The sequence below is a fragment of the Callorhinus ursinus genome, unplaced genomic scaffold, assembly GCF_003265705.2.
Source record: "Callorhinus ursinus isolate GAN/ISIS: 27379988/994484 unplaced genomic scaffold, GSC_fseal_2.0 scaffold7, whole genome shotgun sequence".
NCBI lineage: Eukaryota > Metazoa > Chordata > Mammalia > Carnivora > Otariidae > Callorhinus > Callorhinus ursinus.
The window spans coordinates 38,292,695-38,319,725 of NW_027397069.1; positions in this window are offsets into that span (position 1 = coordinate 38,292,695).

The window sequence follows — 27,031 nt, forward strand, 5'->3', positions numbered from 1 at the left end:
CGGTGTCACAGCCACGTACCAGACAACTGAAACCCGAGACTCTGGAGTTAGAACTTGGATGTGGATAATTTTGTAACATTAGCATAAGTTTCCAAATGTACAAGTCAAGATGGAAAACCACAGTTGTAAAAATATTTCTTTGTAAAACCTTTGTCTGAGTCTAATGCATTCATTTAAAGAATTATTATATGCTGCCATGTGACCACATAATCCTGCCATTAGGTTGTTCATAAACTAAGGCTTTACAGGAGATGAATCCATGATTCAGGTATGATGCTAAGTCTTAAGAGTTTACTTACTAAGCTGTATATAATCATAGGATAGTAATCATTTTTTTTATTGTCAGTAGCTAGAACATTATTAGGAAGATATGACATTGTTACTTTGTATTGCTTAACACTTAGTGTTGTTTAGTAAACAGGGTTTAATACTAAAAAGCCACATAACTTTTCAACTAATTCTTGAGAGTAAGTGCAAGTTTCACTGAAGTTTCTTTTCAACAAACTAATGCATTCTAAATTACAGCATATTTAATACAATCCTTATTTCTCCTTATTTACACAAAATAACAATGGTTTTTGGATAATTTATGATCTGTGACTTGCATTTTTTATATTTCATGAATTGGCAAGTCAATCTCCACATAGACTTTTTAAAATATTGCCTATATTTTAAATCTGGCCTTAGAAGTTTTCAAGCTGAATTTACCTTAATTAAGTTAAAAAGTATCTAATTACAAATTGTGGTTATTAAGTGAGGCAATTTCAAGTCTTTGCTTTGACCCAAAATTTTCATTATATCAGTGTTGAAATGGTTCCATTTTTCATTACTAGCATCCAAGACACCTATCAGAAAAATAATTAGAATAAGTAATGGTATAACACTTTGGAAGATCTTATTTCTAACTAATAATTTATAGATTCAAAAGAATGTTAACCCTGTTATTCTTTTAACTTTCCCATCTCTGTCCCCACACTAATTTAAATAATCACTAATCACCTAGTTTGTGCTTTTTCTTGAAAAAACTCTTTCCTCAAAATATTAAGGTTTCCCCCTATGTTTTATGAAAAGACAACACTCATCGGAACACTCTTCTTTTCTTTTTATTATTATATTATTAAACTAAGTTTCTTAAAAAGTCACTTACAAAAACCTATTTTGGAACTCTGTTTCAGTAGTTGAATTTTTCTATCAAGATTAAATAGAATTTTAGAATTTTTACACAAAAATCACCAGATTCTAGGTGGCAAAAGAGTCACAAAGATTCATTACTGCCTTCACATTATTTATGTATATAAAATATTGATTACATTAGGAAGATACATGATGTATAAATTATAATAAGAAATATGAAAATTAAATATTTTCAAAGCTTCAAGCAGTTATTCAAAACTAAACTTAAACTTATTCTATTTATGTTGCAAGTATATTGTTTAAAGAAGTAAAAATTCATTTAAAAAATGTAAAAGTGAGGGGCGCCTGGGTGGCTCAGTTGGTTAAGCATCTGACTGGCTCAGGTCATGATCTCAGGGTCCTGAGATGGAGCCCTGTGTCAAGCTCCACACTGAGCATGGAGTCTGCTTCTTCCTCTCCCTTCATCCCTTCCCTGGCTCATGCTCTCTCTTTCTCTCTCTCTCTCTCTCTCTCTCTCTCAAATAAATAAAATCTTTAAAAAAATTTTGGGAACCAGTTTCCTCATAAGCAACAAATCAATTTTGGTCTCTCAAAATGGGTTCCTAAGTTTATTATTTATTTTTATTTACTTTTTTTACATTTTATTTGAGAGAGAGTGAGTGAGAGGGAGAGAGAGAGAGAGTGAGCACAAGCAGGGGAGAGGGAGAAGCAGGCTCCCCACCAACCAGAGAGTCCAACATGGGGGCTTGATTCCAGGACCCTGGAATCCTGAGCTGAAAGCGGACGCTTAACAGACTGAGCCACCCAGGCACCCCCTAAGTTTATTATTTAGATGGATGTTTACCATGCTGACTTATATCCAGTGAGTACTGGAAACCCCTTCCTTGGCAAATTAACAAAGAGTGATTAAGAAAAAAATAGTTGTTATAACAAAGAGTACAGTTACAGAGTGAGTTTGGTTACTTGGAGTGTAGTTTTTGGTAAAACATTAAGAGCGTCTCTCAATACCCTTATCAGTGAATTTTGTTGAACACTGCAAACACTTCAGAATCATTAGAAAACGTAATCAGACAATGTGTGAAAATCTGTTAATATAGCGCATGTCAATGAGTAAATTGAATGTAGATTTAGTTACTATTATCATTATCATTATTTTTACCATTCTATCATTTTTTCATTTTTATCATAGAAAACTATTTCTCCAAGGATAGGGATTTTTAAAATTACATTTAAGGAGATAAACAGATGTTTTATTTTTGAAATGATATATGGTAAAGGAACTAAGTGTTCAATAACTTTAAGAACTTATTTCCAGTTTAGATACCCAAAAATAACACCTATGGAATAATCTAATATTTCTGGTTTTAATGACATTTAAAAAGAATGCTCTATTTTGGACAATGAGAGATTTTTAAGAAACACTGAAAAAGTTAATAGAGTAGTTTAAGAGTTAATAGAGTAGTTTAAGCTTATTTTAGATTCATTAATTTTTTTAGAACACAATTACTCCTTTAAAATCATGAAAATCTATCCGCATATTTTAAGCAGTGGCAAGAGTTTGGGTAACTTCTATAGCCTTATTTGACCTATGTGCCTTATATACAAATAGGGATAATATTAGTTCCTTTGCCACAGGATTATTTTGACGAGAAAGCCATGTATAAACCAGTAGCACATTGTCCGGCTCACAATGAAAACTCAATAAATTACTATTATTCTAATTAAAGCTGTTCAATGAAAACACTTCTTTTTAACTTTTCAATTTCACACTTTTTCGTTCATAAAGGGAATGGTTTAAAATGTTTAACAGAATGTTTCAATTACTCATAACAGTCAATCGCATGAATTCAGCTAGGTAATTTCCATTTGAGCAAGCTTGTTTCTATTGAGATTTGAAAAGTGTATATGACCTCTAAGTGTTATCAGAAACAGTAACACTATTTGACAAACGACCTAATCACTCCACTCCAGATCAACACATTTTTCTTGTTATAATAAAATGTCTCTTCCAAGAGTGCATACGGATTTAAACTTCCCTGAAATTTTATAAATTTTTAGCTACTTAATAACATAGCTTTGTCCTGAAAAACTGAAATGTTCCACAAGGTAAATGCTCACCCTATTTTGCTGCATGCCATACAAAAGTCACTTTCAAGGTTCAGAGAATAACTATTCTTTGGCTCCTTTGTGACAATTGTCAGTTTTTGAAAATGCACAAGCCTTCCTTCTCAGTGAAAGGAAACACAGAACGTTCAGTACCAGAGGTCACTCAACATTAGGAGTCTATTTAAAAACATGGCCATATTTCCCCTGGTGTCTGTCACTGTGCCAACTTGGGAGAAAAGCTATGCATTACTACAACTTAAAATGCCCCAGAGTTTCATTAAAATTGTCGTAGCGCAGATTTTTACAAAGGTGTGATTTTGTCTAATTTTTTAACACAAGTCCATAAAAATACAATTTTAGTGTATTAAGTGATCACTTCTAATAAGAACATAGCCTTGTGTTTGCTCGTGATTCTCTTTCATTAGTTTATTCCTCACTCCTTTTAAATCTCCCTCTTAAAATTTACCTTGTTTGGTAAGTGTGTTTGGCTTGATTCCTGTCGACTTTGTTAGAGCTCCAGGATTACCCTGAGTAAGCTAATAGCTTGTGGCATGCTGCATGTAATTTTTAATTGTGTATGTTTGAAATAATCTGATGTATAATATTAAGAAAATTTCCCCTTATGCACAACGTTTGAAATAACGCACGTGTCTTGTAAATATTTTAAATTATCATGTGTGCGCTTAAAGCTATGGGCTAAATGACTTATAAACTGCATTTAAACTATTGGCAAATGGCAAACTCACTTTAACTAGTAAAGAAAATCAACAGCAATGTGTGAATCAAGCTGTTATTTAACATGGTGCTAATAGTTTAACATGCATTACAATTATAATTCAAACAAATTTAATATGGTGTCAGATTGACTTCCAATTTTTCAGTAAGTGGGAGTGTTAGTACTTTAAAATCTAAACTTCGAGATAGAATAACATGTAATTAAATGTTATAAAAAGTCTAAAACAAATTCCATGCTGTGCCGCTAAATAAAGAGCAAGGTCTTAGGTATTTTGATGGAAAACTGGGGAAAAGTAACATGAATGTGCTTATAAAATACCGTGTGGATGGGCAAATAAAGGAAATTATATTTGCCACAGAGTTCTTAGATTGAAGCTGCTATAATGTGTCACTAAGCCGATGTGTTGTGTGTACTAAGGCACAAGATACACCTGATAATTTAAGGGGAGGTGACAATAAAATGAAATGTTCTACATCAGGGTGTTTGTGGTACTCTAAAACTGTTTGGAAAGGCCTAATCATGCCACCACCTACAATGAATGCATCCTCCCTATTTTACATTTATCCTTAAAGGAATATTAGGACTGAATTGCAATACAAGGTTTTCAGGTTATGTCCTGCATATTTGTTTGTGGATTTGCCTACCCTTGCTAGAAGAAACTCCATGGATTCAGAGATCATGTATTATTCATCCTTTATTTCACCAGCTCAAAGAATAGCACCATCAAATAGCACTCAACAATGAACGAGGGAATGAGTAAATGAAGTATGTAAATGCCTGCTTTGTAAGTAGCAAGAGCCTTAACAATAACCAAACTTGTTTACTTAATAATTTTATTTGTTGTACTGTAACAATAAATAACTAAAAAATAAAAATCACACTAATGATCATATTATTGAACTATCTAACTTTAAGGGTAGGAAGAGTTAAATAAGTTACTGTTCCACATGATAATCTCATGTTGATGTTAAAAGTGATAACTATGGGGAAAATAGCAAATAATTTGAAACTTATTTGTTATCAAATGAAAAAATTGCATTGGAGCCTAGTTATGTAAGCATTATAGCTTTTTAAAATGAGTATAATATTACTAAAATGTTTTTAGATACTAAATTTGTTCAATGCTGGAAAGTCAATGCTAGAATGATATTTTATGTTAATAATTTTCCTTGTGAAGCAACCAGTTAAATTTTGACCTAAAGCTTCTAAGTTTTTGTGCTGTGTTCACTGGGACAAAGAGATCAAAGCAACAGCAATTATACTAACCAAAATTAGCTCATATTGCCTAGGACATAAAACTGGCGATGATGACTTCAGTAATAGATAGTTTTTGCAATATTATAGGATAAAAAAAAGAGATGGTCTTAATGAACTCTACTTAGTCTGTATAAGTCTAATAATAATTGCAGTGGTGATTAAAAATCCTGGTCTAATGGTTTATGATCAGTTTGCACTTAGGGATTTTTATGTCCACAGTCATTGCTCTTAAAGCTTTTAAAAACAACTACGTGGTTCTTTGAGGTCTTGACATTGTACCATGATTGAGTGAAGATGTTTAACAAAATTTTTAAAAAAATTCTAAAACCCAGACTCTGTTTTCATAGACACAATAAGCAGAGCACCCTCAAGTCAATTTTAATAATTTGTATCTCACAGATCAAGCAGCTGAGCTGTTGAGAATCTAAACTCACTCTATCTACTCTATTTTTCTCTTCCATCTTAGTACAGACTAAATAAAATATCCATATGGCCTTTTATTTATATAAAAAGTATTTTTTTTATTTTTTACTTATTCAATTTTTTTTTATTGTGTTTAAAACATTTCCCTGGGTGTCGAAGTCGGTAAGGGGAGAGTAGGATTTTTACAGTGTTTGGGCTCTTGGCACAGTTAAAAAAAAAAGGCGAGGGACTATATGTTTTGGTATGAGGAGGACTTGAGTTTGATTCTAGAGGTGATACTTATTTGGTATGTATCCTGAGGCAAATCATTTAACCTCCCTGAGCTGAAGTATTCGTAGCTAAAAACTGGGGATAGTAACTCATCCCACAGAGGTGATTGTGAAGATTATAATTGTAAAAAGCTTCAGATACCAAGCACCGGGCTTGACATATAGTAACTTTATAAAAGCTAACTGCTATTACTATTGTATTTTTGTAATGGAGAAAGAGATAAGTTTACACAAATATATGGAAGTGCCAGAGAAGGAATAGATGAAGTGATACAAAAGTAGCCAGCTTCTTGGGTCAGGTTACAGTCTTGTGCTGGCTTTACAGTATCTGTGTAGCTGATTTCTGGATCTTCGCGGTGTGCCTTTGATAGGTACTCAAGGTGTGAAACTATATCTTGAGTAGCTCAGTAGGACTAGACCACGGTATGGATCGATGACTCTGACTAGAGCAGTCATGCTCATCTTAGTACTACCAGTCTCTGGGTGTGACAAGGTTGAGAGAACTATTAGAAGTCCTTGCGGGAGTGCATAGTGGCAGAAATCTGGTGTGTAGTCTTAAAGGATTTGTCTCAAAGCTAAACAAGTGCAGGGGTGTTTGTGGAAAGGTGTTCATGAGATTATGAAAAAAACCAATCTTCAGTGATGACATTACGAATGGGTATGATTTTTATGGCCTTAAGTGAGAGCACAGTAACATGATGGTATGGAGATATTTAAATGCAATGGGACATTTTAAATTCCATCCAAGTGACAGAAGAGGCTACTAGTAGAATATCCTCTTGGTCCTCAAGACTAAAGGGTTTTACTTTCCTGTTTGTTAGATTTTCTACTTATATAATTTCTACCAAAGGTAGTGTATATAACACAAAAAAAACCCTGTAAATTTGCATATATAACAACATTGAAAACTTTTTACCACAATCTGAAATTCTTGAGTTATTAATCAACATTATATGAATAATTTACTAGTTATGAATGGAGGCAGAAACCCATAAACATTGCTTATATCCATTTCTTTATGAATTAAAATCTTTCTCTTAAGATTATTCATTTCTTTAAATTTAAATTGATTCTCATTACTACTGCATTACCATTTGAATAAAAGAGGTCAAATATACCTCTACAAAAGACTGCATAACATGACTAATAGGGACATGCAATGCTTCATGGTATATATTTCTGAATCTTCTGTTGGATATGTTTAGAGAATAGTACAAAATCAATTATCCATATCTTACATTTTAGCTTTTAAATTTATTTTGGTATAATGTGGGGGAAAGGAAGTATCCAGTGTACACGTCTAATCTTCTAATCCTACAGCACAAGGCAATGCTGGATATTCATTGTTTCAAAAGAAATCTGTTTCTTTTCTAGGTTAGAGTTTAAATTTATCTCCACTATAAAATTGTCATATTCATCTTTGTGCTGGGTCGGAGAGTCAGCTTCCCTCTTTTTCTTTCTTGCCTACCTATCCCCATCATATTTATTTCTGTCCCATATTTTTCAACAATTTCTTACCTAGATCTTTCCAGCGATTTCTGGATCTTACTCTGCGTTGGACTCTGAGACTCTTTCTTTATACAACAACCATAATTAAAAAATCCTTCAGGGGATTCTGTTTTCATGCATTGACTTCATGTGTCTAAATCATTTGAGATACAGCTTCACAATAAATCTCAACACTCCCACAAAGTATGTACTCTAATTATTCTCTTTCTGATTTAATCTTCCCTTGGTGGTTACATATATCAGTACCCTTCCCTCCTATTGGTATTTTCTTTTGTCCAATTATTCTCAATCAATGTTTAACTTCAGATAACATTAATAAGTGTTCATAAGCCAAGATTTGTTACTTTAAAATAAATATTTTAGAACTGTCAAAATACACTTGGCAAATTCTGGGAAGTATGTATTCCAATGCCCACAAAGACCACACACAGTACATATGTAGAGTTTATTATCAATACTGAAATTTGCATGCTGTGAGTACACTCTTTTCCCATAAGTACCTCAGCAAAAGATTTTTTGGCAAGAAGGCTCTCCCTGTATGACACTGCCAAACTAAAACTACTTGATATAGACTGCTGTGAAGTTATTGTTAACAGTTTTCTACCAGATTTCTTCAGATGCATATTTTGTTACAAACTATATGTGATTCTGGAATCCTGCCAAAGCCCAAATCCCATACTAAAAGACATTTAAGGATCAACATTTTAAATTAGTTCTCCAGAACTCTAATATCCAAGTAAATCTTAAGATGATGACACAAATTTGACTTGTTTTTTCTTCATACTTCACTGAAACCTCCACATAAATTTAAAATATTATGAGACTGGCATATTAGGTTGTTGTGTTCATGTTGCATCGAAAAATGAACAAAACCTCTTAACATATATTTTAGTCCAGACCAGATGAAGAATTAAGTTTTCATCATCCTTTCATTAGATTTTACATTTTAGGGTGAAATAATGGACTAATGCCCACTAAATTGTCAACTTTAGGAGCGCCTGGGTGGCTCAGATGGTTAAGCGTCTGCCTTCAGCTCAGGTCATGATCCCAGGGTCCTGGGATCGAGTCCCGCATTGGGCTCCCTGCTCCTTGGGAGCCTACTTCTCCCTCTGCCTCTCTCTCTCTCTCTGTCTCTCATGAATAAATAAATAAAAATCTTTAAAAAAATAAATAAATAAATAAAATAAATTGTCAACTTTATTCTCTTTGACTAAATTTGGTCAATTAGCTGGACAACTGTGTACTAAGAGCTAACTGTTGCAGAACATTGAACTTTTATCATCTTTTACTTGTCAGGCACAGATCATTTAACATAAATAATAAAACCAGAGTACCAGTTTTGGGATTTATAAGGTTTTCTTTTTATCCCTCATGAATAGCTCAGATTAACTGTTATGTAATTGACATTGTTGATTATTGGCACAGACCAATGATTCCACTAAGCTTTGTTGTTAATTTTTATTGCCTGGGCTGGGAGCAACAGGGGTTTGTGTGTGTGTGTGTACACATGAACACCAAAAACACAACTTAAAATGCATATTAAATTTCTTCTTAATATCCTAATATCAGGGCGCCTGGGTGGCTCAGTCGTTAAGCGTCTGCCTTCGGCTCAGGTCATGATTCCAGGGTCCTGGGATTGAGTCCCACATCGGGCTCCTTGCTCAGCGGGAAGCCTGCTTCTCCCTCTCCCACTCCCCCTGCTTGTGTTCCTGCTCTCGCTGTGTCTCTCTCTGTCAAATAAATAAATAAAATCTTTAAAAAAAAATCCTAATATCAAATATATAATCATTTTATCATTAACGTTTTGAGTGATTCTAAGAAAGCACTTACATCTTTAGGTAGTTGTGATTCAAAAAGATCCTAAAACAATATCTAACCTAAGAAAGTACTCTGCTAGCTCTTTTTAAATCTTTCATATATATACATATTGCCATACATATATATATATATATATACACACACACACACACATATATATACATATACATACATATATGATTTATGGCATAAGATTGGATTATCACATGCTGCTTTCCTCTTTTTGATAAGCCATATGCACAATACCTATCTAGACTCTTCCTGCTGTTAGGGCCTAACATATACATTTCCATTTCCTCCCCCACCATCTTCTTTCAGGTAGCCACATAGTTCGCACATACTCTGGGTGGGGGGAGAAAAACTCCAATCCTTCCTCTACAGTTGGCTAACAGGTTGAAAATCGCTCTCCCTGCCTTAGATTCAGGGAGGTGGTACATAAGAAAATAGGATATTTTTTCCTTCATCTCAGATTTGATATGGCTTCACACATTTGTATGTCTCACGGGAAATAGGGACTAAAATTTTTTGTCTACCTAACAAAAACATCAGTAATAATAAATAGAAATAGGAGAGTAGGTAATTTTAAAAAAAGCGGGGGCAATGTTCTTATCCAGGTTCACTTTCTATTCTAGTTACAGTTGTGTACACTGACTATAAATCTGTTATTATATAGACTCATGTTAATCATTTTGGATTTTATAATGTATAGAAATCTATTTCAGACTTAGAAAAGAATGTTGCCCCCGATACATAGGTTTCATATAATGCAGTGATCAAGCAAACATTATCAAGAATTAATTATTTAAGTAAAATGGAGAAGATCAGTATTCCTGACACCATAGAAGTATAAAAATGTCTTGGAAATGCTCTTTCTTTTGTATTCTCTCTGAAAGAAAAAGGCGAAAAGAGCTTATGAAGTATTCTTCCAGATGTTGCAAATAACCAAAGTATGTTTTTTTTCCCAAAGTATGTCTGTTAATGTACATGGGAATCAAACCAAACTGACGCATTGTAGACATTAGTAAATAATTACATGAATTTACTCTCTTACTTTTCATGGGAAATAAAATTCTTATGATTTAAGTGTAAATTCAACAAATTATGAAATGAATGAGAAAAAAGACCCAACTGAGCAAATCTTTGCTTTTGTTGTTTTGAGAAAGATTATTTGACATTATTATGCATGAGAAGAAATAGCCTTCACTAACAACCTATGTGTGTGTGAATGTGCCTACTTGAATTAAATTTTGCTATTTTTTGCATATTAATGTTATACATTCAAATATAAATTATAACTTTGTAAAGACCCCCATGCTAGGATCCTTGAAATTGCATTTACGATTAAAACATTTTCATGAACATAAAATAACTTATAATGAAATAATCATTTAAAATTTATAAATTTACAAATCAGCAATACAGTAACCATATGTATTAAATATTGTATGTTCTTAAATCTCATATGCTCCTATTTATATAAGTGAAACAACATACAGATCTATCGAAAGACTGGTAGACAATAATTTGCAATTGTGATAAGGTTCCTAGGCTCAATTTTAGTACTATGTTTTCTTTTTCAGTAATGTTTAATGGCAAAAATATATATGCTTGATTATATCCATGATTCATTTTCAGTAATATTAATGTTATCAAAGGCATCTACAAAAAGAAAATAATCGTTTTTCTTTATCGAGTGTTTAGTTTGTCAGGCATTGCATATTTTCTTTACGTTCATTACCTTTTTTAACTTTTAAAAATCTATGAAGTAGTATTTTTTAATCTCTTTACCACACATGATGGAAATGATGCAGAGGAAAGTGGGCAGCTTGACTGAAGTCGTCTATATAATGAGTCATAGCAAAAGGGACAAAGCCCTTTCTTTCGGCCCAGACTCAGAGAACACTATGCTATCTAAATTATACATATTTTTTCCTTAAGTTTATATCTTAGAAAATTAAAAATTGAGTAGGTACAGCAAGCTTCCTTGAGGAAAATGCTCGAAAACCCTTATTTCTTGAAAATCCAACTACACTGTTCTGCTTTATATCCATGCTTAGTCTTAGAAAGAACACTTACAATTACTCCTATTTTGTATACATATTCAATGACTATAACTCTAATGAACAAAAGAGGAAGACAACTTGGTTATGCAAATAAAATTAATTAATCAGCTTCCAATTGCACATCAGATTTTGGTAGTCTACCAGGTTATTAAAGACCTGACGGCCTTTGCATCTTAAGCCATTTATTTTCAAGAGGATGTACACAGATTTACTATAAATATTCACCTCATGATGAAATTTAACATGCCATATCTCTAAAATAAACTAACTTGTTTTGTCTTTCTGAATAAATTGACTTTTAGAAGATATTCCCTGTGATAATATAAGTATTTTACACTTACTATGTTCTTTTTTAATTACATTTTTAAAAATTGGAAGTAGCTGTATATTTCACAAGGAGAGGAATAAATTTCAAGAAGTTTATAACTCTGAATTAATAAATATTGCCATAGTTATCTAGTGAAAAGGAAAGAGAAGTACAGAATAAAAGGTACCAAAAATACAGAGGTTAATCTAAAAATTATGGTGATATACTAAAAACACACTCATATACCTTTGGTCTTTTTATGCAGTCCTTTATTTCACAAATGTGTAGTGAAGGCCTACTAATTACTAACTTAGTTGTGGTGAAAGATTAGTTTAACATGTTTCTTAGCCTCAAGTAACTCATAATTAACAGAAAGCAAATAATAACACAAACGAGTATTTGGAATCCACAGTGTTTAGTTAAGCTATAGGAATATGACAAAAATGAACACATGAGAAAAAAGAAGGAACCATTAACTCCAAATGATATGTGTGTGTGGATGTAGGTTTTGTGTGAATTTTGGGGAAAGAAAAGTAAAGGTGTCCCAGAACTCTTTCCCAACACAGAGATGTCCATCCTGGGTTTTGTAACGATGATCGAAGGCTTTCAACATGGCTTTCCAATGTTGAAAAAATAAATGGAGTAAAATTACAGGCTTGAAACAAATATGTTAAGGCAACAACAAATAGAAGAAGAAGAAATGGTTAATACAATAAAGAAAAAGAAATAGAGTACAACAAACATTTATAAACCTAGTAAGGGGGATAATGTACATATGATAGTTGATACACAGGAGGAATTTAAAAAATTCTTATTCACTCATTTTTTGCAAACTAAAAACTTAGCAATTTAATCACTTAAAATGGTTATTTCTTTAAGGAAATCTTTAGACCAGGCATGCAGCCCCTTTGCTTTACTTTTGCAATTCCCAGGGTTCTATTCTTAGACACATAATATATAAAAGATAAAGCTACAAAAGATTGTAGTCATAGAAAATATTACTATGATTTTTTTATTTAAGGCATTTTGTTGTTGAACTCAGTTACTGCAATGAAAAACGTCCTCACAGAGTCTTTCTGAAAATATAATTTAAAATATTTAAGTAGAAATTGAAGTGAATCCTTTCCTACTTGATCAAAAAAATTCATTTAAAATGTTAAAAAATAGCAGGTTAAAATGTAGTCTCACCTTGACAATTTTTTTTAAGGAAAAAAAGGACAACACATATTTTTCTAAACCTGACTCCCACGCACACTTTATTTTTATAGTGACAGTTAAACTTCACATTTCATAACCTTCATCCAAATAAGTTTCCTTTTCTTCCCTTCTTTCACACCTCCCACTCATAAATAAATATAGCCTTCGACAATGGTTTAATAAGATAATTAGGCTCTGTTTCACTGGGCACCACAGCCATTTAAGCACTCTTGTCACGAGAATGCACTATTAAAGATTCTGTAGGAATGGACTAAGTATGGCATTGCTTTTCCAAAAGTACATTCCTGCTTGCTTGGAGGAGTAAATGGAGGCCAATTCATGAAATTAGAAAAGGGGTCTCTGCACACAGGCCGCTCTTTATGATATTTCAGATGTTTTTAGTATTGCTTTGTTATCGATACTTCAAATGAAATGTACTTCTATCTTTGCCTTTCCAAAGAATCTCATTGCTATTAGTATAGAGTCTTTCTAGTTGTTCTGCATTGTTATTATTAGATTGTATCTGCTTCAGTGCATTTTATTTACAACCATTTAATCATATTAGAAAATGAGCATGGTGAAGCTTACATAAATGCTGAAGATAAAACATGAAACTTTTACAACAGAATGCCCCCGCAGCATGTTTAACAAAACCTGCAAAAAAACAAAACAAAACACAGTACACTTTCTGATCAATGAGAAATGTTCTTAAACAAATAATTGTACCATGCATCAAAGTCTGTTAATGGTTTAAAAATGAAAATCCCCATGATAAGAATAATTTAAACTTCTTCCCAGGAAGTAATTTTCTTTCACAAATTACTGTTGCAAATTCGCAAAACTGTGCACTGGACTTGAAAAGTTACATTGATCCTTTCTTCCAGTTATTAATGTACTTCTCCAAAGCAAACTTTAATAGAAGACTGTTAGAAGTTAGCTACTGTCCTGTGAAATTTCTTAAGTACTAGTGTCTAAAACAATATATATGATGCACATCATATACTGTCTATAATAAGGCTTTAACTCCAGAAGTCATTTTTTTTTTGTCCTGCTGGTTGATATGTACCAAAAGGATGTACTTTTGAACTGTTTATGTTGCTTTATACTGTACCTACATTTTGTAGATTTTAAACCACTAAATGAGAAAAACATCTTTCAAATTTTGTGTTTTTAATGAAGTTTTAGCCTTAAGAAATTAATACGAACTAGAACAAATAGCTTCAAGATAAAGCAAAAAACATCAAACAGGCTCTATTCAGAATTATGATAACGAATTCCCAAATTCAACACTATAAAATTGCCACATAGTTACGTGCATAAACTTTGGATCCTGTCATGTTTTTCTGATAATGTGCTTTTCCTGTCTCCAAAGAATCTGTTCCCTATGGAGCTTTGAACTAGTGACTCTTATCTGTAGAAGCAGCAGCTCTTTTGTGTATGTTTCTAATTCAATATCACAATGGACTCCTTTTCTGGCATCTTAGAAGAGCAGCTGATTAAAAGCAACCATCATGATTTATTCAACAATTGTGCATTGAGTCTGGAGCACTGCAGAAGGTACTACGAATGAAACAAAGAGGTGCTTTTGTCCTCCATGAGTTTATAATCTAATGATGCTGTTATAAAGTTACTAAACAAAGCATCAAATGCTAGGTTCTACGTGAGTATCACCAATAAGTGACATACATTTTAGAGGAAAGAGCAAAGTAAACTGTGATGATTGGAAAGTACATTCAGGATATTGTCACATGGGCCTGAAAAAAATATAAATGGAATTTTTGTGGGTAAGAGTTGCAAGGGAGACAGCATTCAGTTCAGAGATGGTAAAATAATTGCTTTGACTTAAATAATTGATAACTTGGCATGTTAGTGACTAATCCTCAAAAACAGAATCTTAGAAAGGTGTTTGTGCCTTTAGAAAACAAGAAATTGAATTCTAGATGTCTCACATGACCTTGTAAAGCTAGTTCATACTTTGTAAGCTAGGGAACTGGAGGTCTTTCCTTACATGATTAAGACCATTTCCAGTAAGTATACTGCCTCCAGGCTAAAAGTTTTATGTTTTATGATTGAGCTTTTTAACACCTGTTGATCAGATAGACATTTTATGCTAATGACTTATGTTTTTGTCTCCTTTTCCAGTGCAGTCTCAAAATGGATTCATTTGCTGGAAGTCTGTAGAGAGAGCAGCAAATAAAAGAGATAAAATCAGTTTATTGAAGAAATAGCATCTGAGTATGAAGTATTGTTATGGTCAGGCAGCTCTGATATTCCGTTACCTGGATACAGATCTTGATGAGCTTTTTTTTTTTTTTTTAGGTCTTATTTATTTATTTGACAGAGAGAGACACAGCGAGAGAGGGAACACAAGCAGGGGGAGTGGGAGAGGGAGAAGCAGGCTCCCCACAGAGCAGGGAGCCCGATGCAGAGCTCCATCCCAGGATGCTGGGATCATGACCAGAGCTGGAGGCAGCCGCTTAATGACTGAGCCACGCAGGCACCACTTGATGCACTTCTTCGTAACTGTTTAACCTTAAGCGAGTCTGTAAAATGGGGATAAAAATAAAATCTGTTAATTAGCGGCCTTAGAGGAATAAAATAAGATTATGCTTATTAAAAAAATAAATGTTTAGCTTAGTATCTAGCACATAGTAAGGATCTAATACAGAATAACAGTATGATAGCTTTTTTTTTAAGTATCAAAATTGGGGTGCCTGGGTGGTTTAGTTAAATGTCTGCCATTGGCTGAGGTCATGATCCCAGGGTCCTGGGATCGATCCCCGCATCGGGCTCCCTGCTCAGAGGGCAGCCTGCTTCTCCCTCTCCCTCTGTCCCTCCCCCTTCTCCTGCTCCCTCTCTCTCTCTCACTCAAATATATAAAATGGTTAAAAAAACTTAAAAAGTATCAAAATTATACTTTTAATATGCTTTAATAATCTATTATATATCCACATATTTAATACATAATTTTACAAAAATGATGTTAGTTTTACAAATATTACTATTTTACGTATAAGTATATAATAGATGGTTCTTTTCTATTTTGAATTAAATTTTTTTTAAATGGAGACCTAAGAGAGTAGATAGAAAATGGAATTGAACACATAGGGTTAAACATATTAATATTTTGATTTGTCACTTCAAGATGTTTAAATAAATGTATGCATTTTCCTTTTTAAACAGTAACTTGAAAATTTTACTGAATGTTCTGCCTTGTAACTTGCCTTTTTGCTTTAGAAAATCAATCATTTACACTTATTATATCCTGATATAGTAAAACATGATTTGTAAGGGCTACTTAGCATTCCAAAATATTGAATAGATTAAATTTTTTCTGTAGCATATTTTATCCAAATCCTTCAAGAAAGATACAAAAGTATAAAGCTTTAGCATTGTACCCAAGACATTGTAATTTATTAAATGTTACATATTATTAGTTTAGTTGTGAATATGGCCTTTTCTCGTATCAATTTTATTATTACCATCACAAAAAGAGATTGTCTGTAATTCCATGTACTCACCTTCTCTATTGATGATTTAGTGCCCCACCCAGAGTCCCTTTACTTGGGCCAGGGTACTCATTGCTCAGCTCCTGTGAATGTCAGCTCCTAGAGACTGATAGCTGACCCCTCTCCACAGGATTGTTGTTGGCCAGTGGGAATTGCCAGACTCTGACATTTATGCTCCTTATTTTGCACTCAGAAGCAGTCTATTAGCTAATGACTAGAAAAATGTGTGTGCAAAATATGGCTTTCCCTCCTTGCCACAAGAAGAGACCAATGCTGTGGGGTAATTCATACACCAGCACTCCCCATTTAGATCAGACTGGATTATAGGTGAGCCCACAGCTTTGTTCAGACCCTCTCCCTAACCTATCCTGCTCCCATTACCCTGAGAGCATCCTTTCTGTAAATCATCTGAGTCCAAATCTTAGGCTCAGTTTCTAGGAAGTCCTGAAACCATCAGTTAAGATAATAAATCTTTGAAGGTTTGTTTTCCCTAAGTTGTTTTAGATATTATGGGTCCATATACATCCTAGAACATATTTGACCGTTAGTTAAAATCATCCTGTAACTGATTAGAATTTCACTGAATCCATGGATCAAGTTTTTAGAGAATTAAGAACTTAAGAATATCGAGTATCCTGATCCATGAAGATGATCCATTTCTTTCCTTTTTTAATCTTTAGTTTTAAAATTGATCCATGTTTAATAGTTTTCAATATACAAATTTGTGACATATTTTTACAAATTTATCTAGTATTTCATACCTTTGATATTATTGTTAGTAGTATTTTTAAAATATTCTTTTTTAAAAGATTTTATTTATTTATTTGACAGAGAGAGACACAGCGAGAGAAGGAACACAGCAGGGGGGAGTGGGGGAGGGAAAAGTAGGCTTCCCGCTGAGCAGGGAGCCCCATGCGGGGCTCAGTCCCAGGACCTGGGACCATGACCTGAGCCGAAGGCAGATGCTTAATGACTGAGCCACCCAGGCACCCCTTAAAAAATATTCTTATCTCAAATACTAGTAGCTAGCATATAGAAATACAATTAGGTTTTTTAAAAATAGTTTGTAACATACAATATTACTTCATTTATTATAGTATTTTATTTTGTAGTTTCTGTAGGAGTTTCTACATGGACAATCATACCAGTGGATAAAGACAGTTTTACTTCTTCCATATGTGGATGCCTTTTATTTATTTTTTGCTTTATTGCACTTACAAGAACCTTCAGGATACTGTTTAATAGAAGTGGTGGGACAAACATCCGTACCATGTTTGCAATCTTTGTGAGAAAGCATCAGGCATGAACCATGAAATAAGATGTTAACTGCAGACTTTTTTGTGGATTTTTTTAATCGGGCTGAGAAAGTTCCCTCCATAATTGGTTAACTGATACTTGTTTATTATTAATAATGATTAGGAACATATGTTAGATTTTATGAAATGCTTTTTATGAATCTCTTGATTACCATATAGTTTTTCTTTTTTATACTTTGAATATAGTGAAAACATTGATTTTCTACAATTAAACATTCCATTCTTGGGATAAATCCCACTTGGTCATAATATATTACCATTTTTATGTAATGGTTGGATTTGAATTGCTAGAATTTTTGCATCTATATATGGGATCATGATCTGTGGTATTTATTCTTTGTTGGTCTGCTTTCTCTGGTATTAGTGAATCAACATCCTTTTAGGATGAATTTTGAAGTATTGCTTTGTCTTCAAGTTTTGGGATAGTTTTTTTTTCTTTCCTTTGTGTTTGGTATAATTCACCAGTGGAGTCATCTGGGCCTAAAACTTTCTGTTTGAGAGTGTTTTAAATTACAAATTCAATTTCTTTACTGTATACAGGGCTAATCAAGTTCTGTGCTTCCTTTGAGTAAGCTTTGATAGATTCTGCCTTTCAAGAGGATTTGTCCATTTCATCTGCACTGTTAAATAAAGGGCCATAAAGTTGTTCATAATATCTCCTTATTATTTTTTTAGTATCTGTTGAATTCTGTAGTCTCATCATTTCTCTCATTCCTGGTTCTGGCTTTTTTTGTGTTTTATCTTTTCCTCCTCATCACTCAAAGATTTATCATCTTAATGATTTTCTTAACCAGATTTTATGTTTTTGGCTCTGTGTAAGGTTCATGAATTGTTCTCTCAGCTCATTTTGGATAAATCTTTCACTAGCATTGAATAATTTTATTTAACCTGCATGTTCACTGATACTCAGCCAAAGACTGCTTTTCACTTACTTTTTGAGGTTATGTTTGGGATAATCTGATTTAAAGTTATGGTTATGTGTGATACAATTCAAATTGATGATTAATGAAGTGAATATTTGAAAATGACAAGCATCCTCTGCAACAGCCTAAATTGTGTTGTATTATGAAATCCATATAATTATTGTTGGGGAGAGGCTTGACAATAGATTAGTACAACATAAACAGAGAACATGTCAAGAAATTTCAAATATAAGACCCAATATTATAAGTTACAATGCAACTTGCTATAAATTATAGATGTTGATCTACAATGAGTTTGTATTATGAACCAGAATGAGTATCATCTTTGATTATTTACTAATGGATAATTAATATGTAATACAATGTGTTTGTGTCTTTCTAGGGCACTATAAAATATTTCAGAACAAGATAGTTTTTCTTTTATTTTCCTTCCAAAGAATTGAGTAAGAGCTACACGGGGTAGGGTAGGACTTCTAGAAAGACAGTAGATACTCAAACTAAGAAAAACAAATATGAATATAAAGCCATAAAAATGTAAAATTAATAATAATATTTGCTTCTATATGTTTTTAAATTTGCAAAAGTAATTTCGTGAACCAATTAAAGTATTTCTCAAATGATTTCATATACTTAAATTTATTAAATGACTTCTAGGCCATGTATTTGCATGAATGTATTTTAGTTTATCAAGGTCTAGATTCATGAAATCTCTAGCACTGTGTGATATATAGCATATTTCTGCTGCGTCCACTGTGCTAAATACATAATAAATCTCATTAAATTTTCTGAATTACTAGAGTTTCATCAATTCTTGTCAGATGGTAAAGCTGGCTCTTTAAACGATAATCTCTTGTACAAATTCATTGCAATAATAAATAATTAAAAAGAATTAGCCCCCAGGGATGCCTGGGTGGCTCAGTTGGTTAAGCATCTGTCTTTGGCTCAGGCCATGATCTCAGGGTCCTGGGATTGAGTCCCACATCAGGCTCCTTGCTCAGCTGCTCACCCGGAGGCTGCTTCTCCCTCTGCCTTCATCTCCATCTCTCTCTCTTTCTCTCTCTCTCTCTCTCTCTCTCTCTCCCTCCCTCGTTCTCTCTCCGTCTTGTCTCTCTGACAAATAAATAAAATCTTAATAAAAAAAGAATTATCCCCCAATATTTAACAGTGTTCCAAAATAAGGCAAACATTACCTTGAATTAGATATGTAACAGAATTGTAACGCAGATGGAGTTGAAGTTACTGGTCTGCTGAGTATTGGCCCATAAAAGATCTCTGGCCACTGGAAATTCAACTCCTCTGCAATAAAATAATAAGGGTTAAAAGTTCACCATGAAAAGTACAAGAAGAAAGCATGTTCACTGCTTGAATTCAGAGGGTGGGGTGACCATGCCACCAGTATAAGTAAGCCAAAAAAAAAAATCAACAAAACAAAATTTCTGCTCATCCTTCTAAAAAGGAAGAGCATAAAATATGACAGAGGGAATGAAGACAAAATAAAACAAAGTGTCTTATTCAAAATGTGCTGTGAATTTTAATCGTGGTAAAATACACATAACCAGAAAAAAGTTACCATGTTAACCATTTTTAGGTGCAGAGTTCAGTGACATTAGGCACATTCATTGTTGTGCAACCATCATCACCATCCATCCACAGAATTCTTTTCATCTTGCAAAACTAAAATTCTTTATTCATTGAAAAATTAGTCCTCTTTTCTCTCACCTTTTGTCCCTGGCAACCACCATTCTTCTGGCTCTAACATAAGAGGAATCATACAGTATTTGTTCTTCTGTGACCAGCTTATTTCACTTAGCATAATGTCTTCAGGGATAATCAATGTTGTAACACGTGTCAGAATTTCCTTTTTCCTAAGGCTGAATAATATTACATTGTATGTATGTACCACACTTTGTTACCCATTCATCTATCAGTGGGCATTTGGCTGCTTCTACTTGTTGGTTACTTCAAATAATGCTGCCATATAAATGGGTATAAAATATATTTTCTGGTTTCTGTTTTCAATTGCTGAAGTTGAATTGCTGGATCATATGATAAGGCTATTTGTAATTTTTTTCAGTAATTGCCATACAGTTTTTGATGTCAAGCGTACCATTTTACATTCCCATTAACAGGGTATAGATGTTCCAATTTTCTCCACATCCTTACCAACACTTGTTTTCTGTTTTTGTGTGTGTATGTGTGTGTGTTTTTTAGGATAGATATCCCAATGAATGTGAAGTACTTTATCAATGTGGTTTGGTTTGCGTTTCCTTAAAGATCAGTCATATTGAGCAATTGTTCATGTGTTTATTGGCCATTTGAATATCTTCTGTGGCAAAAAGTCTATGCAAGTTATTGTCCATTTAAGTCAGTTTGAGTTTTCCTGTTGTTGAGTTTTAAGAGTTCTCTATATTCAGGATATTAGCCTCTTATCAGGTACAGTCTGCAAATATTTCTAACATTCTCTGGGTGATTTTATGCTGTTCTTTCTCCAGGTTTACTGAGATATAATTGACAACATTGTGTAAGTTTAAGTTGTAAAATGTATTGATTTGATATACTTACATATTGCAAGAAGATTACTATCATAGTATTACCTAACAACTCCATCATATCACATAATTACCATTTCTTTTGTGTGTGTGTGTGGTGAGAACATTTAAGATTTACTCTCTCTTAGCAACTTTCTTTTTTTTTTCTCTTAGCAACTTTCAAGTATATAATACAGTATTGTTAACTAATCACCACACTGTACATTAGATCCCAGATTTTATTCATCTTATAATGGGAAGTTTATTTTTTTAAAGATTTACTTGAGAGAGAGAGAGAGAGAGAGCGAGAGCATGAGAGGGGGAAGAGTCAGAGGGAGAAGCAGACTCCCCGCTGAGCAGGGATCCCAGTGTGGGACTCGATCCCGGGACTCCAGGATCATGACCTGAGCTGAAGGCCATCACTTAACCAACTGAGCCACCCAGGCACCCCATAATGGGAAATTTATATCTTTGACCAACAACTCTGCATTTCCCCTAGCCCCTGGAAACAAACATTCTACTCTGTATCTAGGAGTTAAGTTTTTAAGATTCCATATATAAGTGATATCATACAGTACTTGTCTTTCTCTGCCTTATTTCACTTAGCATAATGCCCTCAGGGTCCATCTATGTTGTCTCACATGGCAAGATTTCCTTCTTTCCCATTGCTGAATAATATTTCATTTTGCACTGTGCCACAATGTCTTTACCCATTCATCTGTTGTTGGACGCACAGGCTGTTTCTGTATCTTGGCTATTGTAAAATCTGCTACAAATAACATGCGAGTGCAGGTATCTCTTTGAGATCCTGTTTTTTTCAAATTTTTTATTATTATGTTAATCACCATATATTACATCATTTGTTTTGGTGTAGTGTTCCATGATTCATTGTTTGTGCATAACACCCAGTGCTCCACGCGGAATGTGCCCCCTTTAATACCCATCACCAGGCTAACCCATCCCCCTACCCTCCTCCCCTCTAGAATCCTCAGTTTGTTTTTCAGAGTCCATCGTGAGATCCTGTTTTTATTTCCTTTCCATATATACCCAGAAGTGAGGTTCATGAATATATGGTAGTTCTATTTTTAATGTTTTTGGGAAACTTCTTGTTTTCCATAGTAGATGTATCAGTTTACATTCCCACTGGCCGTGTACAAGGATTCCCTTTTTCTCCCACATTCTTGCCAGCACTTGTTATCACTTGTCTTTTTGATGCTAGCCATTCTATAAGGTGTGAAGTGGCATCTCACTATGGTTTTGACTTGTATTTCACCAATTATTAGTGATGTTGAACACCTTTTCATGTACTTGTTGAACATTTGGATGTCTTCTTTCAAAAAATGTCTATTCCATTTCTCCGATCACTTTTTGCTTTTTGTTTTGTTTTTCCTATTGAGTTATATGAGTTCTTTATATATTTTGGATATTAACCCTTTATCAGATATATAACTTGAAAGTATTTCCCCCCATCTAAAATGGGTTTTCACCACTGCATTGAAAGTAACACTGTCTGTTGCCATTTCTCTCACAAATTCTGACTTTCGGTCTAGAGTGTATATAAGAAACAGGAGTCCAGGTGGTATTTTCTGCTCCTCCCTCAGTGGCTGCTGTTCTGCTTTCCCAGTCTTACACAGGAAAAATGCTTTCTTATGTCTCTTACCAATATTTTTGTGTGTTCCACGTGGAGTGTGTGATGAAATCTTACATGAGAGCACCCTAGGCCTCCACACTCTCTCCAACTTAATCTAGACAAACCCTTTCTACTTTTGTGCAACTATACATGTTCTAGGTAAATAAGTGCTTGCATTGCTGTCACTTCCTACAGATGCATGTCTTTCCTTAGATTTGGGTGGGGCTAGTTGATTGTCCTATGACCTCAGCTCTCTGATGGGTTCCAGAAAAGTTGTGAAATTGCAGTTTGTCTGCCTTTATCTTTTTTTTCCAGTTCTCTTGACATATAATTGACATACAGCAGTGTATAAGTTTAAGATGTACAACATAATGACTTGATTTGCATATACTGTAAAATGATTGCCACACTAGTTTAGTTAACATCCATTATCTCATATAGAAAGAAAAAAAGGGAAAAATGTTTTTTCCCTTATTAAGAGAACACAGGATTTACTCTTAGCACCTTCAAATATACCATACAACAGTGTCAGCTATAGTCACCATGTTGTATGTTACATCCGCAGTAGTTATCCTAGAACTGAAAGTTTATACCTTTTGACCACCTTCATTCAGATTCAACTTCCCCACCTCACCCCCCACCTCTGGTAACCACAAATCTGATCTCTTTTTCTATGAATTTCTTTTTAATTTCCACATATAAATGAAATCATATGGTATTGATCTTTCTCTGACTTATTTCACTTAGCATGATGACATCAAGGTCCATCTAGGTTGTTGCAAATGGCAGAATGCCTTTCTTTTTTCAGAGCTGAATAACTTTACATTGTACGAATATATCACACTTCTTTATCCATTCATTAGTCAATGGACACTTAGATGTTTCCATGTGTGGCTATTGTAAGTAATGCTGCTATGAACATGGGAGTTCTGACCATCTCTTCAACATAGTGTTTTCATTTCTTTTGGATATATATGTATCCAACACACACACACACACACACACACACACACACACACACACACACCCAGGAGTGGATTGATTGCTGGATCATAGGGTAGGTAGCTCTATTTTTTATTTTTTGAGGACTCTTCATATTATTTTCTGTAGGGCTGTATCAATTTACATTCCTATCAGCAGTGCACAAAGTTTCCCTTTTTTCCATATCCTAGACAGCATTTGTTATCTCTTGTCTTCTTGATGACAGCCATTCTAATAGGTGTGAGGTGATAGCTCATTGTGGTTTTGATTTGCATTTTCTTAATGATTAGTGATGTTGAGCACATTTTTATGTATCTGTTGACCATTATGATGTCTTCTTTGGAAAAGCGTGTATTCAGATCCTTTGCCCATTCTTAAACTGGATTTTTTTTTTCTATTGGGTAGTATGAGTTCTTTACATAGTTTGGATATTAACCCCTTATGAGCTATATAATTTGTAATTTTTTTCTCCCGTTCTGTAGGTTGTTTTCTCATTTAGTTTATTATTTCTTTTGTTCTTCCAGAGATTTTTAGTTTGATGTAGTCCTACTTGTTTATTTTTTGTACTGTTACTTGTGCTTTGTCATATCCAAAAAATCATTGCCACAACTCCATGGCAAGGAGATTTTTCCCTATGTTTTCTTTTTAGAATTTCATGGTTTCAGGACTCACATTTAAGTCTTTAATCCATTCTGAGTTAATTTTTTGAGGGGTGGACAATAGAGATCTAGTTTCAATTGTTGTACATGTAAATATCCAGTTTTCCTAGCACCATATGTTGAATAGATTCTTTTCTCCATTGAGTAGACTTGGTTGCCTTTTCAAATATTAGTTGACCATACAGAGGGTATATTTATTGTTTGTTCCATTTGTCCATGTGCCTGGTTTTTTTGCCAGTACCACACTGTTTTGTTTACTATAGCTTTATAAGATAATTTGAAATTAGAATGTGTGATGCCTCCCACTTTGGCTTTCTCAGGATTGTTTTGGCTATTTGGGGTCTTTTGTGGTTCCATACAAGTTTTAGGATTATTTTTTTTTCCACTTCTGGAAAAAAAATGGTCCTGAAATCTTTGACAGGGATTGCATTGAATCTATAGATGGCTTTGGGTAGTGTGGATATTTTAATAATATTAATTCTTCAAATCCATGAAAATGGGATACTCATTTATCTTTTTATTCAATTTCTTTCATCAGTTTTTCTAATACAGATATTTCACCTGATTGGTTAAATTTATTCTAAGTATTTTGTTGTTTTTGCTGCTATTGTAAATAGGATTATTTATTTCATAGTCTGATAAATCTTTGTTACTATATGCCTTTTAGTTTTTAATAATAGCGTCAAAGTTCTTTTCAGCTCTCTCCTTACCAAGGCTAAGTGTTAATTTTTTCTTTCTCATGTTTAACCAATACTGAATATTCAGAAAATATACACTATTTTTCCAAACAGTTTTGTGAATTTTACCTAGAATATTTATTTGTGTATGTAATATGATGCTTCAGATTATAGACATGTATATGGAGATAACTCCTCATGGTTTTTAAAACCACTTCACTGATGTATGATTGACATGATATGTACAAAACCTGTACATATTAAGTATACAACTTGATGAGTTTATAAATAAATATACAGCTATGAAATCAATATCATAATGCCATAAACATATCCATTTCCTCCAAAAGTTTTCTCCTGCCCTCTTTTTTTTGTGTGTGTGATAAGAACACTTAGCATAAGGATCTACCCTCTTAGTAAATTTTTAAATTATAGTACATTGTTGTTAATTGAAAACACTATGGTATACAATAAATTCTAGAACTTGTTCATCTTGATTAGCTGAAATATTGTACACTTTGTCTGACACTTCTCATCTTCCCCTCCACCCAGCTCCTGGTAACCACTATTATACTCTCTGCCTCTTTGGGTTTGACTATATTAGATTCCCGCTATAAGTGGGATCATGTAGAATTTGTTCTTCTTAGTCTGGCTTATTTCATCTAGTATAATGTGCTCCAAGATCAGCCATGTTATCACAAATAACAGGATTTTCTTGTTTTTTTTTATTAAAGGCTGAATAATATTATATTATATATATATATACACCACATTTTCTTTATTCATCCATCAATGGACATTTAGGTTGCTTCTATGTCTAGGTTATTGTGAATAATACTACAATGAACATAGGAATGCACATACAAGTTTGAGATTCTGATTTCAACTATTTTTTATATATGCCCAGAAGTGGGACTGATGAATCATGCAGTAGTTCTATTTTTAATTTTCTGAGAACCCTCCATAATGTTTTTTATAGTGGCTGCATCAACTTGAATTCCCACTAATAATGTACAAGTTTCTTTTTCTCCACATCCTTGCCAACACTTGTTATCTTTTGTGTTTTTGGTAACAGTAATCATGGTAAGCATGAAGTGACATCTCATTGGTGTTTTGATTTACATTACCCTGATAATTAGTGATGTTGAACACCTTTTCATATACCTGTTAGCCATTTGTATATCTTCTTAGAGAAATAGCTACTCAGGTCCTTTGCCCATTTTTAAATTAGTTTGTTGCTTGCTTGTTTATTTATTTATTTATTTAGCACAGATTTGTATGAGTGTCTTATATTTTTTGGATATTAATCCTTTGTCAGGTATGTAGTTTGCAAATATTTTCTCCCATTCTGTGGTTTGCCTTTACCTTTAGTTGTTTCCTTTACTATGCTAGGAAGCTTGAAGTTTGTCATCTGATTTGTTTATTTCTATGCTTGTTTTCTCTGCTTTTACTATCATATATAAGATATCACTGCAAGGCCAATGTCAAGAAATATTTTCCCTATGTTTTGTTCTAGGAGTGTTACAATTTCACGACCTATATTTAAGATTTTAATCCATTTTGAGTTGATTTTTTTGTATTGTGTAAGATAAATATCCAATTTCATTCTCTTACATATGGATATCCAGTTTTCTCAGAATCATTTATTGAAGAGACCAACCTGTCCCATCGTGTATTCTTAAAACCCTTGTCAAAAATTGACAAGTTAGGGTGCCTGGGTAGCTCAGTTGGTTAAGTATCTGCCTTTGGCTCAGGTCATGATCCCAGGATCCTGGGATCTAGTCCTGCAAGGGGCTTTCTGCTCAGCAGGGAGTCTGCTTCTCCCTCTGCCCCTCCCCCCATTCATGCTTGCTCTCTGTCTCTCTCTTTCTCAGAAATAATAAAAAATCTTTTTAAAAAAATTGACAAGTTAATCACGTGGTGAAATGTCATTGAATTTGGAATCCTGAGACTGCTTTATGATTATGTTAGTCTTGCTTTATTTCTGAA